The sequence below is a fragment of the Myotis brandtii genome, unplaced genomic scaffold (assembly GCF_000412655.1).
Source record: "Myotis brandtii unplaced genomic scaffold, ASM41265v1 scaffold923, whole genome shotgun sequence".
NCBI classification, from domain to species: domain Eukaryota; kingdom Metazoa; phylum Chordata; class Mammalia; order Chiroptera; family Vespertilionidae; genus Myotis; species Myotis brandtii.
This window is the reverse complement of record NW_005371804.1, coordinates 1,225,747-1,239,946: the sequence shown is the minus strand read 5'-3', so window position 1 is coordinate 1,239,946 and position 14,200 is coordinate 1,225,747.

The following is a 14,200-nucleotide window of genomic DNA, read 5'->3' as shown; positions in this document are numbered from 1 at the left end:
GGATCCGGCCTGCGGGCCGTAGTTTGCCCACGGCTGGTCTAGAGTCTAGACTACATTACTGTGATGATGTGGAGCTTTGCTAAAAACGATAGCAGGTCATGTTTTAGAAGAAGGTGGTGTCACTAGCAGCAGCAGCTGTAGCAGTAGCTGTAGTAGCAGCAGCTGGAACAGCAGGAGCTGTAGTAGCAGCAGCTGGAGCAGCAGTAGCTGTAGTAGCAGCAGCTGGAGCAGTAGCTGTAGTAGCAGCAGCTGGAACAGCAGGAGCTGTAGTAGCAGCAGCTGGAGCAGTAGCTGTAGTAGCAGCAGCTGGAACAGCAGGAGCTGTAGTAGCAGCAGCTGGAGCAGTAGCTGTAGTAGCAGCAGCTGGAACAGCAGGAGCTGTAGTAGCAGCAGCTGGAGCAGTAGCTGTAGTAGCAGCAGCTGGAACAGCAGGAGCTGTAGTAGCAGCAGCTGGAGCAGTAGCTGTAGTAGCAGCAGCTGGAACAGCAGGAGCTGTAGTAGCAGCAGCTGGAGCAGTAGCTGTAGTAGCAGCAGCTGGAACAGCAGGAGCTGTAGTAGCAGCAGCTGGAGCAGTAGCTGTAGTAGCAGCAGCTGGAACAGCAGGAGCTGTAGTAGCAGCAGCTGGAGCAGTAGCTGTAGTAGCAGCAGCTGGAACAGCAGGAGCTGTAGTAGCAGCAGCTGGAGCAGTAGCTGTAGTAGCAGCAGCTGGAACAGCAGGAGCTGTAGTAGCAGCAGCTGGAGCAGTAGCTGTAGTAGCAGCAGCTGGAGCAGCAGTAGCTGTAGTGGCAGCAGCTGTGGCAACAGATCTACTAGGAGGAGCAGCAGGGGAAAGTACCACTGGGAGGAGCAGCAGCAGCGGTAGGAACTGGGCATTTACTAGGTACCAGATCTCTTCTAAACCGTTATGTGCCATCACTCATCTCCATCTAACTAGTTGCCTGGAGGCTTTACAAAGGAGGAAACCGAGGCACCAAGAGTTTGAATAGCTTGGGCCCTGTGTCAGGATTCCTGGGCGACGGGCGTTTCTTGAGGAGTCCCTGGGGGCAGCCCTCTGGAGAGGGAAGGAGCAGAGCTGGGCCAAGGAAGGCATGGAGCCCCGGGGCAGTGCCTGCAGAGGCCTCAGCCAGCATGGGGGGAGGGTGGCTCCAATCTGCGGCTTTGGGTGCAGACGGCCCGCAGGGGGCAGCGGTCCCAGAGGAGAGGCCAGGTGGCTCCCTTCAGGGAAGTGTGTTTTGTAGGGTGGGGGTGGGAGCCGATGGCGGTGAATTAGGAATCAGGGCGGGTGTTGATGCTGGGCGTTTGGGGGAGAGCCCAGCTAAGAGCCACCCTGATATACTAGTAAACCAAGAGCCTGAACGCTGTTTTGTTGTTGTGGTTAATCCTCACCGAGGATATTTTTCCCCCTGATGTTCAGAGAGAGTGGAAAGGCGGCGGGAAGGGGGAGGGAGGAAGAGGAGGAGGAGAGAGAAACATTGATGTGAGAGATAAACATTGATTGGGTTGGGGGCCTCCAGCACATGCCCAGACCAACTGGGCTGGGATTAAACCTGCAACCCAGGCACGTGTCCTTGGCCAGGAATCGAACCCGTGCCCCTTTAGTGCTTGGTGCGTGGGCCGACGCTCTAACCACTGAGCACACCGACCAGGGCCAAGAGCCTGTGTTCTTGGAGGTGCCAGGTTGTGTCGCTCACCCCCTCACCTGAACAAGCCTATTAGCTCAGGAATTCATCGTCTCTAAAGGAGAAAGGCCATCAGGCAAGAAGTCACAGAATCATGCAAGAGGCCAAGAGTGTGCTGTGTCCACCTGGCCTGGCTGGGACAGAGGGACCTCTACCCGGCACCCTTGGCTCTCTGTAACAGGACACCAGCTGTGGGGACCAGCTGGACCAAGCCTGAGTCTAGCCCTGAGGAGCTTGTCTGACCAGAACTCTGGCTGATGGAGACCAACCCCCCAGGAAGCCCCCACAGACCTGAGGCTGGAGAAGCTGGTCCAGCAGGGCAAAGCCTGTGACACTCCACCCTGAGGCAGCCCTGGATCAGCGCTCCCACTGAAGGAAGTCCCCGAGGGCAGAGCTGGGGGCCACCGGGATCTCCAGGACAGCAGGGCGCCTCGTCCTTCCTGCTGGACCAGGTGTACAGAAGGCAGCTCACCACCACGTGCTGCTTCTCCTCCTCTTTCCAAGGGGACTTTTTAAATTGCAATCACCCCATTTTTTCCCTCCATCATTAGGAATTGGGTGTGTTGGAGACAAAGTTATAACTTCGCCCCCAGCGCCAGGCTTAAGGGGGCTGCTGGTCTGAGTGCATATCAGCCAGCATCTGTCCCGGGCCCCCAGACGTGGGGTGTCTGTCGCCTGTGGAGGTGAGAGCAGTGGGGCGGGAGGACCAAGGTCAGATACTGGGACTCCGGGCCCTGGAGGAGGATGTGGAGAGGGAAGTGCCGACCTCTGTTGCCCTCCCCACAGCCCTGCGCACCCTTCCCTACAAATCCTCCCTCTGGGTCTGGAGCCAAGGGGGCCTGTGGGATTTGGGGTCCCTGGGGACAGACTGGGAGCAGGGGAACCTTTCCAAGTCTTGGTGGCAAGAGTTCAGGCCCCTGATTCCTATTCAGACGCCCATGAGCCGGCAGTGCCCACAGCCCCGGTCTGGCCTCAAGTCCCCTATATGCATGTATACAAGTCCTTCGGTTGATCTCTTCCCCCCCCCCCCCCCTCCCCCAAACCCCCCCCCCCCCGACTCCCATGTGACCAGGCAGGTCAGGCGCTGACCCCAAGCCGAGCCCCAGCGACCACAGCTGCGAAGCGGAGCAATCAATGTACCTATCTCACAAGGCCGTGGGGCAGAGGGGAGTGTGGTGACTGGCACAGTAAATGTGTAATAAAAGGTAATTGTCCCTTTTATAGCCTGAGACCCAGGACATGCTGCACCTCGGGGCCAGGCCTCATGACTTGCTTCAACCATGACAAACAACAAATACTGAAAACCTGTTCCTTGTTTGAGCCACTGGGATCTGCATTCCTCCAAGGACGTGCCAAAAGCATGGTGACTGCGGAAAGGGGCCCGGGGAAGGTGAATTAATTCTCTCACCCGCCGTGAGTGGGCGAGGGGCCTCCTCCGTCCCTTGGAGACACGCCAAAGGGTCTGGCTCACTGAGAGGTGGCTTCAGGTGGCATCTGAGAGAGCTGAGCCTCCTCTTACACCTTCTCTGCGTCCCATATCCTATATTCCAGGGGATAGTTAATTCTCTTTTGCTCCTCTGAGTATGGGCATCTGGGGGACTCAGAACCGCTTAAAGTACAGAACCTAAAGCACAGAATTATCGTCTCCGGCTTAAGCAGCACGGGGCCAAAGATCGTCTTCTTACTGCCAGGTGGTGACTGGTTCCCTTATTCCCCTCAAGGGACTCACTTTCCGACACAGGCATTTTAAAATCAGTTAGTTAATGATTATACATACATCATTGGTAAAATTACGCAATATCCAATATCCCTATATTTCATGCAAAAAAAGATCAGCTATGGAGTCACTGTCCAGGGTAAGAAACAAATTGTCACCAATACCACTAGGTCCAGACCCCAGTTTGTATTCCCCCTCCTTGCACCCCCAGTTACCCCCACTAGTGGAAAACACTATACTGAATTGTGTGTTTATCCATTTTTTTTTTTTATCTTTTACAGTTTTACCATATAGGTACATGCCTCTAAACAAAATCTTATTTAATGTTGAATGTTTAGAACTTTATATGAATGCAATCATCTGTGTGTGTTCTGCAAATTGCTCTCTAGCTCAGTGTTTTGAGAGCTTCATCCGTGGGTAGAGCTGTGGTTTTCTCAGTTTCATTGGTGTATAGTATTCCATCTATGAATACACCCCTATGCGTTTATTCTGTGTCCTATTAGAGGGAACTGAGAGCAGTTTCCTGTCAGTATTTGGGTTGTTTCCATGTTTTTGCAATAGAAATAGTGTTCCCGTGAACATCCCCGTGGAAGTTTCCGGGCACTTTGCACATACTTTAGGGCACATACTTAGGAGTGGAATTTCTGGGTGGAATTTCTTAAAGTTTGCATATCTTCAACATTACTGCAGAATACTGAAGAGTTTTCAAAGTGGCTGTACCAGTTTACTAGTAGACCCTTCTCCTTTCTCCTCGCCTGCCCTCCACTTGACTATATTTTGGCCATACATGGTATTGGGTAACTTTATTATTTTGCCAATTTAGCATTTGGGTGTTTTTGTGATGAAATACACATTACATAAAATGTACTATGGTAACCATTTTTCTTTCTTTTAAAAAAAATATATTTTATTAATTTTTTACAGAGAGAAAGGGAGAGGGATAGAGAAAGTCAGAAACATCAATGAGAGAGAAACATCGATCAGCTGCCTCCTGCACGCTCCCTACTGGGTATGTGCCTGTAACCGAGGTACATGCCCTTGACTGGAATCGAACCTGGGACCCTTGAGTCTGCAGGCTGACACTCTATCCACTGAGCCAAACCGGTTAGGGCTGGTAACCATTTTTCAGTTGTTCAGTTCAGTGTTATCTATAATAATAAAAGCATAATATGCTAATTAGACTGGACATCCTTCCGGACGACCTTATGGACAAAGCTGGGGCTGCAAAGGAAGCCCGGGTCCCGGGTGCCAGAGGGAAGCCAGTGCCGGCAGCCAGGGGAAGGAAGGCCTACTCTTGCACAAATTTCGTGCACTGGGCCTCTAGTTAAGTACATTCACATTGTTGTGCAGCCATCACCCATCTCTCTCTCCAGAACTTCCCATCTTCCCAAACAAACTCTGTCCCCATTAAACCCTAACTCTCCCTCCCCATCCCCAGCCCTGGGCACCCACTCTTCTACTTCTTGCTCCAGGGGTCTCCTATAAGTGGAACCACACAGTGTTTGTCCTTTTGGGTCTGGCTGGTTTCTCTCCGCCCAGTGTCCTCAAGGTTTCTCCGCGTCAGAGACCTCATGGGTTTTGATCTGTGCTCCACATACTACAGTGACATCTGTCTGGATGTTTGTAGAAGGGGTTGGTTAGAGGATTGCTGCCTAACCAGTCTCTGTCTGACTCTGGTCTTTGCCTCTGGGGCTGTAGCTTGAAGACCACGGGGCAGGGAGAGATGTTGTCTGAGCCTGCTGGGCTGCCACGACAAAATACCACAGGGTGGGGGCTTAAACAGCACACATTTATTTTCTCACAGTTCTGGAGGTTGCAAGTCCGAGGTCAGGGTGCCAGCCTGTTCGGTACCTGGTGAGGGCTCCCTTCCTGGCTTGCAGAGGGCAGCCTTCTTGCTGCGTCCTCACATGGCCTTTCCTCGTGGTGTGCACATCAATCCTACCACTCCACCAATCCACTCTAGGGCCTTATTTAACCTTAGTTACCTAACAGCCCTATCACCAAATTGAATTACATTAGGGTTATGAATTTGGGGGAAGGGGGGTCATCATTCAGTCCACAGCAGATGTAAAATGGGGGAGACCAGGACAAGCTGGGACCCATAGGCATGAGCTGAAGCCCACAAGGCCAGACTGTAGCCCTGACCTCGAGGAGGGTTTCCTGCAGACGTTGGGATCTGGCTCATCATTGCAGAGCTAAACACACGCCCAGTCCAGGAGCTGGACAAGCTGGAGGATCTGGGGGAAAGGGGAGTGTTTGCAAGGAGGCGAGTCTGCAGACCAGCACCAAGGCGTGGGAGCAGAAACTGGCCCTGCTTCATTTCTGCCCTCGAAATCTCCAAGATCTCTCAGGGTCCAACCTAAGCAGAAACACACTCTGGCGAAGCTGTCACAGCACAAAGCCACCGCATCTTCTGAAAGTTCTAACACTTTCACGCGTGGTCTTTAATTCACCCGAGCTGATTCACAAGGATGATGTGATGTAGGATGCTAACTCCACCTCCTTCCATGTGGATAATGGGTTTTCCCATTAGACTTCTGCACTGACCTGCATGCCCACCGGTAACCTCCCTGTCTCCTCACATGCTGTTTCTATGCTCTCCTTTCTTTCCCACTCATTGTGTCCTCTTTTCGCTACGCCAATACCATAGTACAGCTCCCGACAATGACGTTAACAGACTCCATCTCTGACAGTTGGTCCTCTGAATGGGAAAGTTTATTTGGGAATAATCCTGCCATGTATTCGCTCTTCTTCAGCGGTGTCTTGGTGACTCTTGGTCCTTTGTTCTCTCATGCTCTTGCATATTTATTTTAGACTAAACTCATCAGTGAACTCCAATACACATGTGTTAGGGTCACCGACGGAGGAACGCACGAGGCCAAAAGGGGTAAAGAATTATGAATTCATTAGGTCATCTGGAAAACCAGATAGGCTGAGCCCCAAAATGGTGCCAGCACCCAGAGACAGGGAGTCGGAGGTCTTAAAGGACTCTAGGCGGGCTTTTTCTGGGCGGAGAATTCTCTGGGCGGGTCCTGAGGGGAAAGATAATGGTCTTAGCAAGTGGAATGTGGTCTTAGCAAGTGAAACGTGGTCTAAGCAAAAGGGAATGTCTGTTGTGAAGTGGTCTAAAGGTCAGTTCCCGGGAGGGGGTGTTGATTCAATTATTTGATCAGACCTAACAACATGTATTAAAATTTTGGTTGCAATTGTATTAAATCCCTTATGTCAATTTAAAGAGACAATTGATATAACATGGTACCTTCTATAATATTGTATCTTCTATAAATGAATTGCTATCTCTCCATTTATTCAGTCTTTACTACCTTTCAGTAAAGTCTTATCATTTTCTCCATAACAGTTTTTTTTTTGAATGTTTGTCTTTTATTAGATTAGATTCTTTCCTCCATCTGATTGGTTCTGTTTTCTATGCTCAGTAGTTCAGTCTTTTTTTAAAAAAAAATTCTTTATTAGTTAAGGTATTACAAATGTGTCCTCATCCCCTCCCCCATTAAATCCCCATCCTCCCCCCGCCCCCCACTCATGCTCTCATCCCCCTGTTGTCCATGTCCATTGGTTTGGCTTATATGCATGCATACAAGTCCTTTGTTGATCTCTTCCCCTTACCCCCTCCCTCCCCTACTTTCCCTCTGGGGATTAATAGTCTGATCGCTGTTTCTCTGTCTTTGGATCTGTCCCTGTTCATCAGTCTATGTTGTTCTCTATATTCCACAAATGAGTGAAATCATGAGGTATTTATCTTTCTCTGACTGGCTTATTTCACTTAGCACAATGCTCTCCAGTTCCATCCATGCTGTTGCAAAAGGCAAGAGTTCCTTCTTTTTTACCACAGCGTAGAATTCCATTGTGTAGATGCACCACAGTTTTTTAATCCACTCATCTGTTGATGGGCACTTAGGCTGTTTCCAAATCTTAGCTCTGGAGAATTGTGCTGCTATGAACATAGGAGTGCATATATCCTTTCTGATTGGTGTTTCTGGCTTCTTGGGATATATTCCTAGAAGTGGGATCACTGGGTCAAATGGGAGTTCGCATTTTTAGTTTTTTGAGGAAGCTCTATACTGTTCTCCACAGTGGCTGCACCAGTCTGCATTCCCACCGGCAGTGCAGAAGGGTTCCTTTTTCTCCACATCCTCTCCAGCACTCTCCATAACAGTTTCTACATATGTTGGTAGATCTATTCAAGGTAACTAATTTTTTGTTGCCATTTAAGTGGTATACCTTTGTAGTTTTTCTCAGCTTTGTATGACCACACATTTCAAAGATAAAGAAAATATGAAAGATTAGTACAATGAATACATTGTCCTCCTACACCCAACAATTATTAACATTTTTTCCATATGTGGCTTTTCCTTGATGAGCCATTTGAAATTAAGTTGCAGACATTGTGACATGCCTCTTCAAGAATGGCATTCTCCTACAAAATCTCACTGCCATTGTCACAGGAGGTGGGACATTTAAAATGTGCATTTCCAAACTGACAAACAAAATAGATTCAGAGACATGGAAGCAAGCAACAGACTGAGGATCCTCAGAGGGAAGGGGGTGGGGGAAGAGGTCAACCAAAGAACTTACATGCATGTATGCATAGCCCATGGACACAGGCAATAGTGGGAGGGGAAGGGAGTGGGGAGGACGGGGGCATCTGTAATAACTTTCAACTATAAAAATAAAATTTAAAAAATAAATAGAACATTTTTTAAAATGTGCATTTCCAATGGAATGCAGTTATTTTTGTGTATTTCCTCTGTATTTATCAAATATAGGTAGCTAAACTTTCTTCATTCTCATGATTGTCTCTTAATTCTTTGAGGTTTTATAGGTATACAATCATATCTTCAAACACTGACAGAAGTGTTTCTTCTTTCAGTGTAATTTCTTTTCCCTCGTTGACTACCTAGCCTAAAATATTCAGTATGATGATGAGCAGAGTGGTGCTAGAAGTAATCTTCTTCATTCTATCATTAAGGGTATTTGGGGGGATTTTTATATGGCACGTAGGAAAGTTTCTTTTTACTTCATCTTTGCAAAGGACTTTTTTTTGCCAAGTTCTCATGAATGCATGTTGAATTTTATTCAATGCTCATTCTAAGTATGTTAAAATGGCTTCATGATTTTTTGTTTTAATGTGTTACTGTGTTGAACTATAGTGAACACTGCTTTTCTGATGTTAAAGCAATATTACATTCCTAGGATAAACCCAACTTGGTCATAATCTTTTTATACATTATTAGATTAATTTTCCTACTATTTGTTTGGGATTTTTATATTTATATTCATGAATAAGATTGGATTGTAATTTTCCTTGAACCATTTTCCCAGGCTTAGGCACTGATAAGTTGGGCAGTATTTTCTACATTTCTATCTCCTTGAAGAATTTTTGAAAGATTGGAATAGTATGTTTCTTATAACTGTCTCTAAGAATTAACCTGGAAAACCACCGGGCCAATTATTTGGTATAGGTTTCTATATATGCCCATTAAGGAAGCTGGTTCATTGTGTTGTTCAAATCTATATTTTTACTGTTTTTGCTTGTTTGTCGGTTAGTTGGTTGGTTTGCTTGAACGCCTCATGACTAAGAGAGAAGATGGTGAATTTGTAAAGATCTTGTAGTTTTCGAAATATTTTCTTTATACATTTTTGGAGACTATGTTGTTAGGTATACATAAGTTCACAACTGTTTATATTTTCCAAGTGATTTATTTACCTTATCATTATTAAGTGACTCTCCTTATTCTCAATGCAACTTTTTATTCTAAAGTTTATCTTGTCCACTATTGATATAGTCAAGCCAGCTTTCTTTTGTATATGCCCATTCTACATGTTTCATAAATAGCATACAATTATCTTAAAAATGAAATAATCTGATAATTTATATCTTTAAAAAAGTCTATTCATATAAATGGAATCATTTGGAGCACTTAGATGTATTATGGTTACTGGTATATTTGTATATATTTCTATATTTATATTTGTCATTTTTTTTCTGGGTTCAACTTTACTCCTCTTCCTGCCTCCATCCTTCTTCTTTACTTTATTTTACTTGGTTTTATTGAATTTTCCCCATTATCTGATTGTTTCTACTTTATTTTATTTCATTTTATTTTTTTTTATTGTTTCTACTTTAAACAAACCATTTGAAATTAAGTTGCAGACATTGTGACATTATTTAGACACAATCAATATGTACTCCATTTTTATTCTTTTGTAATTCTCTTTTTAACAAACATATTCAACAAAATCTAAAGTTATTCAGTATGTTTATTCTCTTCCAGAATAATACAATGATTGAAATACTTTAATTTTGTTCATTCTACTAGGGATAATATTTGGTTTTCATGCTATTATTTTCCAATATTTTAGTTCTACTTTTATTGCTGTTGTTACTTCCTACTTTTACAAATTAAACATTTTCAGTAGTGTTATTTTATGTTGTCAACATTTGGTTAGACTTACCCACATTTTTACCATTTTTTCTTGGCTTACCATTTCCTCTTGCATTTCCTTCTGAGATTATCTTGATTTGTCTGGAAATGTCTTTTTCCTCTTTCTTGAAGGATACTTTTACAGGATATGAAAATCTAGGTTGACAATCACTTTTCCCCAACACTTTAAATATTTAATTCTATTATAGTCTGCCTTCCATTTGAGGACATTTTGTTTCAGGATGCTTTTTAGATCTTGTTTTTATTTGGGGGTTCTGTAATTTCACTATATTATATTTAACTGTGGATTCCTCCTTTTTCTGCTTGGGATTTGTTTTAATAATCTGAAGATTCATGACTTTCATCAGTTTTGGAAAATTATCAATCATTATTACTTCAAATATTGTTGTACCTTTTTCTCTCTATTATCACATTTGGAGATCTAATTAGACATATTTTAGATTGTCATACTCTATTCTCCATACCACTTAGCTTCTTTCTTATATAATTAAAAAATAACTTAGTATCTCTATGTGAATTTCTTCAGATCAATATTTCATGTCACTGATTCCCTCTTCAGCTAATGAAAATCTACATTTTTAAAATGTCTATAAGTTCTCTTTAGTATTTTCTCCTTATTTCTGCCAGGTAATTTTATTTATTTAAAATATATTTTATTGGTTTTTTACAGAGAAGAAGGGAGAGAGATCAGCCGCCTCCTGCACACCTCCCACTGGGGATGTGCCCACAACCAAGGTACATGCCCTTGACCGGAATTGAACCTGGGACCTTTCAGTCTGCAGACTGACGCTCTATCCACTGAGCCAAACCGGCCACGGCTCTGCCAGGTAATTTTAAATAATCTTTGCTTCTTATTCATTTTTGGATTCTCTTTCTTATTTTTTTTAAATCATAAACATGCTTATTTTCTCATTTGTGTCTAATAATGGCAATATCTATGGTCTGATTATATTGCTTGTTGTTTCTGTCTACTTTTAGGTCTTATTTGAACTGTTTTTAATAAAGTCTTATTATAATTGTGACTGTGTGGGAATTTTTCCTGGGTTAAGTGGTGTATTAGTCAGGGTTCTCCAAAGGAAACACACTGATATTGTGTGTGTGTGTGTGTGTGTGTGTGTGTGTGTGTGTGTGTGTGTGTGTTTATTATAGGAATTGGGTCACATGATTATTGAGGCCCAGAAGTCCCATGATCTGCCATCTGGAAGCTGGAGGACCAGGAAAGCTGCGGTGGAATTCAGTGTGAATCCGAAGGTCTGAGAACCAGGAATGCTGATGACGAGGGCAGAAGAAGAAATATCCCAGCTTAGGCAGAGAAAACAAATTCACCCTTCCTCTGCCTTTTTGTTCTATGCGGCCTCTCAAAGGATCGGGTGATGTCCACCACATTGGGGAGGACAGATTTTCTTTACTCAGCCCACTGATTCAAAGGTTAACCCCTTCCGGAAACAACCTCAGACACACCAGAAATAACATTTACCAGCTATCTGGGTGTCCCTTAGCACAGTTGAGTTGGCACATGAAATTAACCATCACAAGCAGCATTGCGCTAGAGAGGATATGAGTTTGCTTCTGCCATGTACCTGGGGCATTGCCAATCTAGGACCACTTTAAATTTGTGGCTTGACATTTTTCTGACCAGAAAGCTCATGGAAATTTGGGTCTAAAATCTAAATTCTCAGGAGAATATTATTCTTCCTCTACTGAGAGCTAATACTAAGATATAGACAAATTTATTGGTCATCACCCTCCAGTGGGGTAGATATAAAATTAATTAATTAAAAAAAATTTTTTTTTTTTTACTAGAAGTCCAGTGCATGAAATTCATGCATGGGTAGGGTCCCTAGCAGCTGCCAGCTGCTGGCCGGGGCGTTCCTTCATTCCACACTCCCCCCTGGTGGTCAGTGCACATCATAGCGAGTGATCAAACTCCCGAGGGGACACTTTGCATATTAGGCTTTTATATATATAGATTTTAAATTAATTTTAGAGAGGACGGGAGAGGGGGAGAGAGAGAGAGAGAGATAGAAACATCAATAATGAGAGAGAATTATTGATTGCCACCGAGCCATGATGGCTGGCTGATATAAAAAAAATTTCTTTTAAAAATTATCCTTTGTCTGAGAGATGTTGACTTGATGTGGTGATATCCTAGCCAACTTCCCAGTATGCAGAGGCCTTTGACCTTGATTGAGGTGGTTAGATGATTTTAGATGCCTTGCCACCAGAATTCTTTCTGCATTTCCAATTTAACTTTTGTGTCAGAGAATTTCCTAAGTTTTCTTGCAAATTCGGCTTTAATTTTAAAAGATATTAACTATATATTCTACCCAGCTATTTTTGCTGTTTTGCAGTGTGAGCCTTATTTCAGGATATCTAGGCTGCCATACAGCTATATCTGTTGCTTGTTTTTTGTTTTGTTTTTCTTAAATATATTTTATTGATTTTTTACAGAGAGGAAGGGAGAGGGATAGAGAGCCAGAAACATCAATGAATGAGAGAGAAACATTGATCAGCTGATCAGCTGCCTCCTGCACATCTCCCACTGGGGATGTGCCCCCAACCCAGGTACATGCCCTTGACCGGAATCGAACCCGGGACCCTTGAGTCCGCAGGCCGACGCTCTATCCACTGAGCCAAACCGGTTCTGGCTGCTTGTTTTTAATAAATAATCATATTGTTTTGTTTTCATTGTATGGCAGCTATTCCCCTTGGTAAACAATTCTGATTTTCCATTTCTATTCATGAAAGAAGACATAGGGGGGCTTCACTGCAGACCTGGTTTGGCTCAGTGATTCCGTGATGCCAGGAAGATTTGGGTTTCTGGTCATCTCTATGCTTTTTTTAAAAAATATATTTTTATTGATCCCAGAGAGGAAGGAGAGGGATAGAGAGATAGAAACATCAATGACGAGAGAGAATCACTGATTGCCTGCCTCCTGTGTGCCCCACACTGGGGATCGAACCCTCTGGTTCATAGGTCAATGCTCAACCACTGAGCCATGCCTGCCAGCCTCTATGCTGTGTTTTTGATAGAGGAGCTATCTTTAACCTGGAATCAGCTCCCCATGATGGAAAGATGGCAACAAACAATTCAGAGACCACTTGCTTCTCCTTCCACCCAGCACAAGGAAGGGGGCTTCTGGAAACTTCCTTAGAAGAGTGGGAAATGTTCCCCTTCTCCCCCAAGCCCAGGAACCCTCTCTTCCACATCTCACTGGCCAGAATGGGGTGTGTTCATCTCTGAAGCGGGGATCTGGCAGAGAACAGGATTCAGCTGCTAAGCCAAGTGACCGTATGCCCACCTCCTGCACTGGGTGGGGTTGGCTCTCCAAGCTGGTGGTCTGCTCCCGGGAGGTGCGCATACCCGAACAAAAATTCCAGAATGTTGCCCAAAGAGCAGGGAATGAATGTTGAGAACAAGCACCACAGGAGGGCTGAACGTAGAGACTCACAACTCCCGGGTGTGTAGTGGCCTTTGGGGGGTTGGGGAACACCAGTGCCATTCCTCCTGGGCTCCAAGCACACCATTCACAGCAAATTAGTGACTTGCCACCAGGAGAGAACAGCCCCGACCTATTTGCTAAAGATGGTCTTGGAGGGTCTTCTCCTTGGAATAACCTGGACACAGGGCAGTAGGAGAGAGGGCAGGACTGGGGCATGTGCAGCACAGTCCCCTATGGTGGATCTAGGGGCGAGGGCCAGAGGAGAGGGTGGAAGAATTACCAGGAAAGTCCAGCTCCCAGGAGACCTGCCAGGAGGGAGCCAAGGCAGCAGGCGACGGGAATGAAGTAGGTTTTCTGGGCTTCCCCCTCATCCTAGACCAGTGGTCGGCAAACTCATTAGTCAACAGAGCCAACTATCAACAGTACAACGATTGAAATTTCTTGTGAGAGCCAAATTTTTTAAACTTAAACTATATAGGTAGGTACATTGTTATTAACTTAATTAGGGTACTCCTAAGGCTTAGGAAGAGCCACACTCAAGGGGCCAAAGAGCCGCATGTGGCTCGCGAGCCGCAGTTTGCCGACCACGGTCCTAAGCAATCCACTGGGTGTGTTGCAAACAGCATTGGCGAGAGCCACTTAAGGAGGGAGTGGTGGGGGTGGGAGCCTGCTGGCTGGACCAAAGTTTATCTCACTCCCTTTCCTCAGCCCCTGTCCCCTGCCTTGGGTGGGCGGGGACTCCTGGCGCCCCTGCTGGGACGTCCCGAGGAGGGGGAAGGGACTTGGGACCCAAGACAGAGAAGGGGGGCTCAGAAGGACTTGGGGGGGGGGTTGGGACGTCTTCGGGCGCTCGTGCCTGGGTCAGCGGTCCCAGGGCCTCGCCCAGGCACAGGGGCC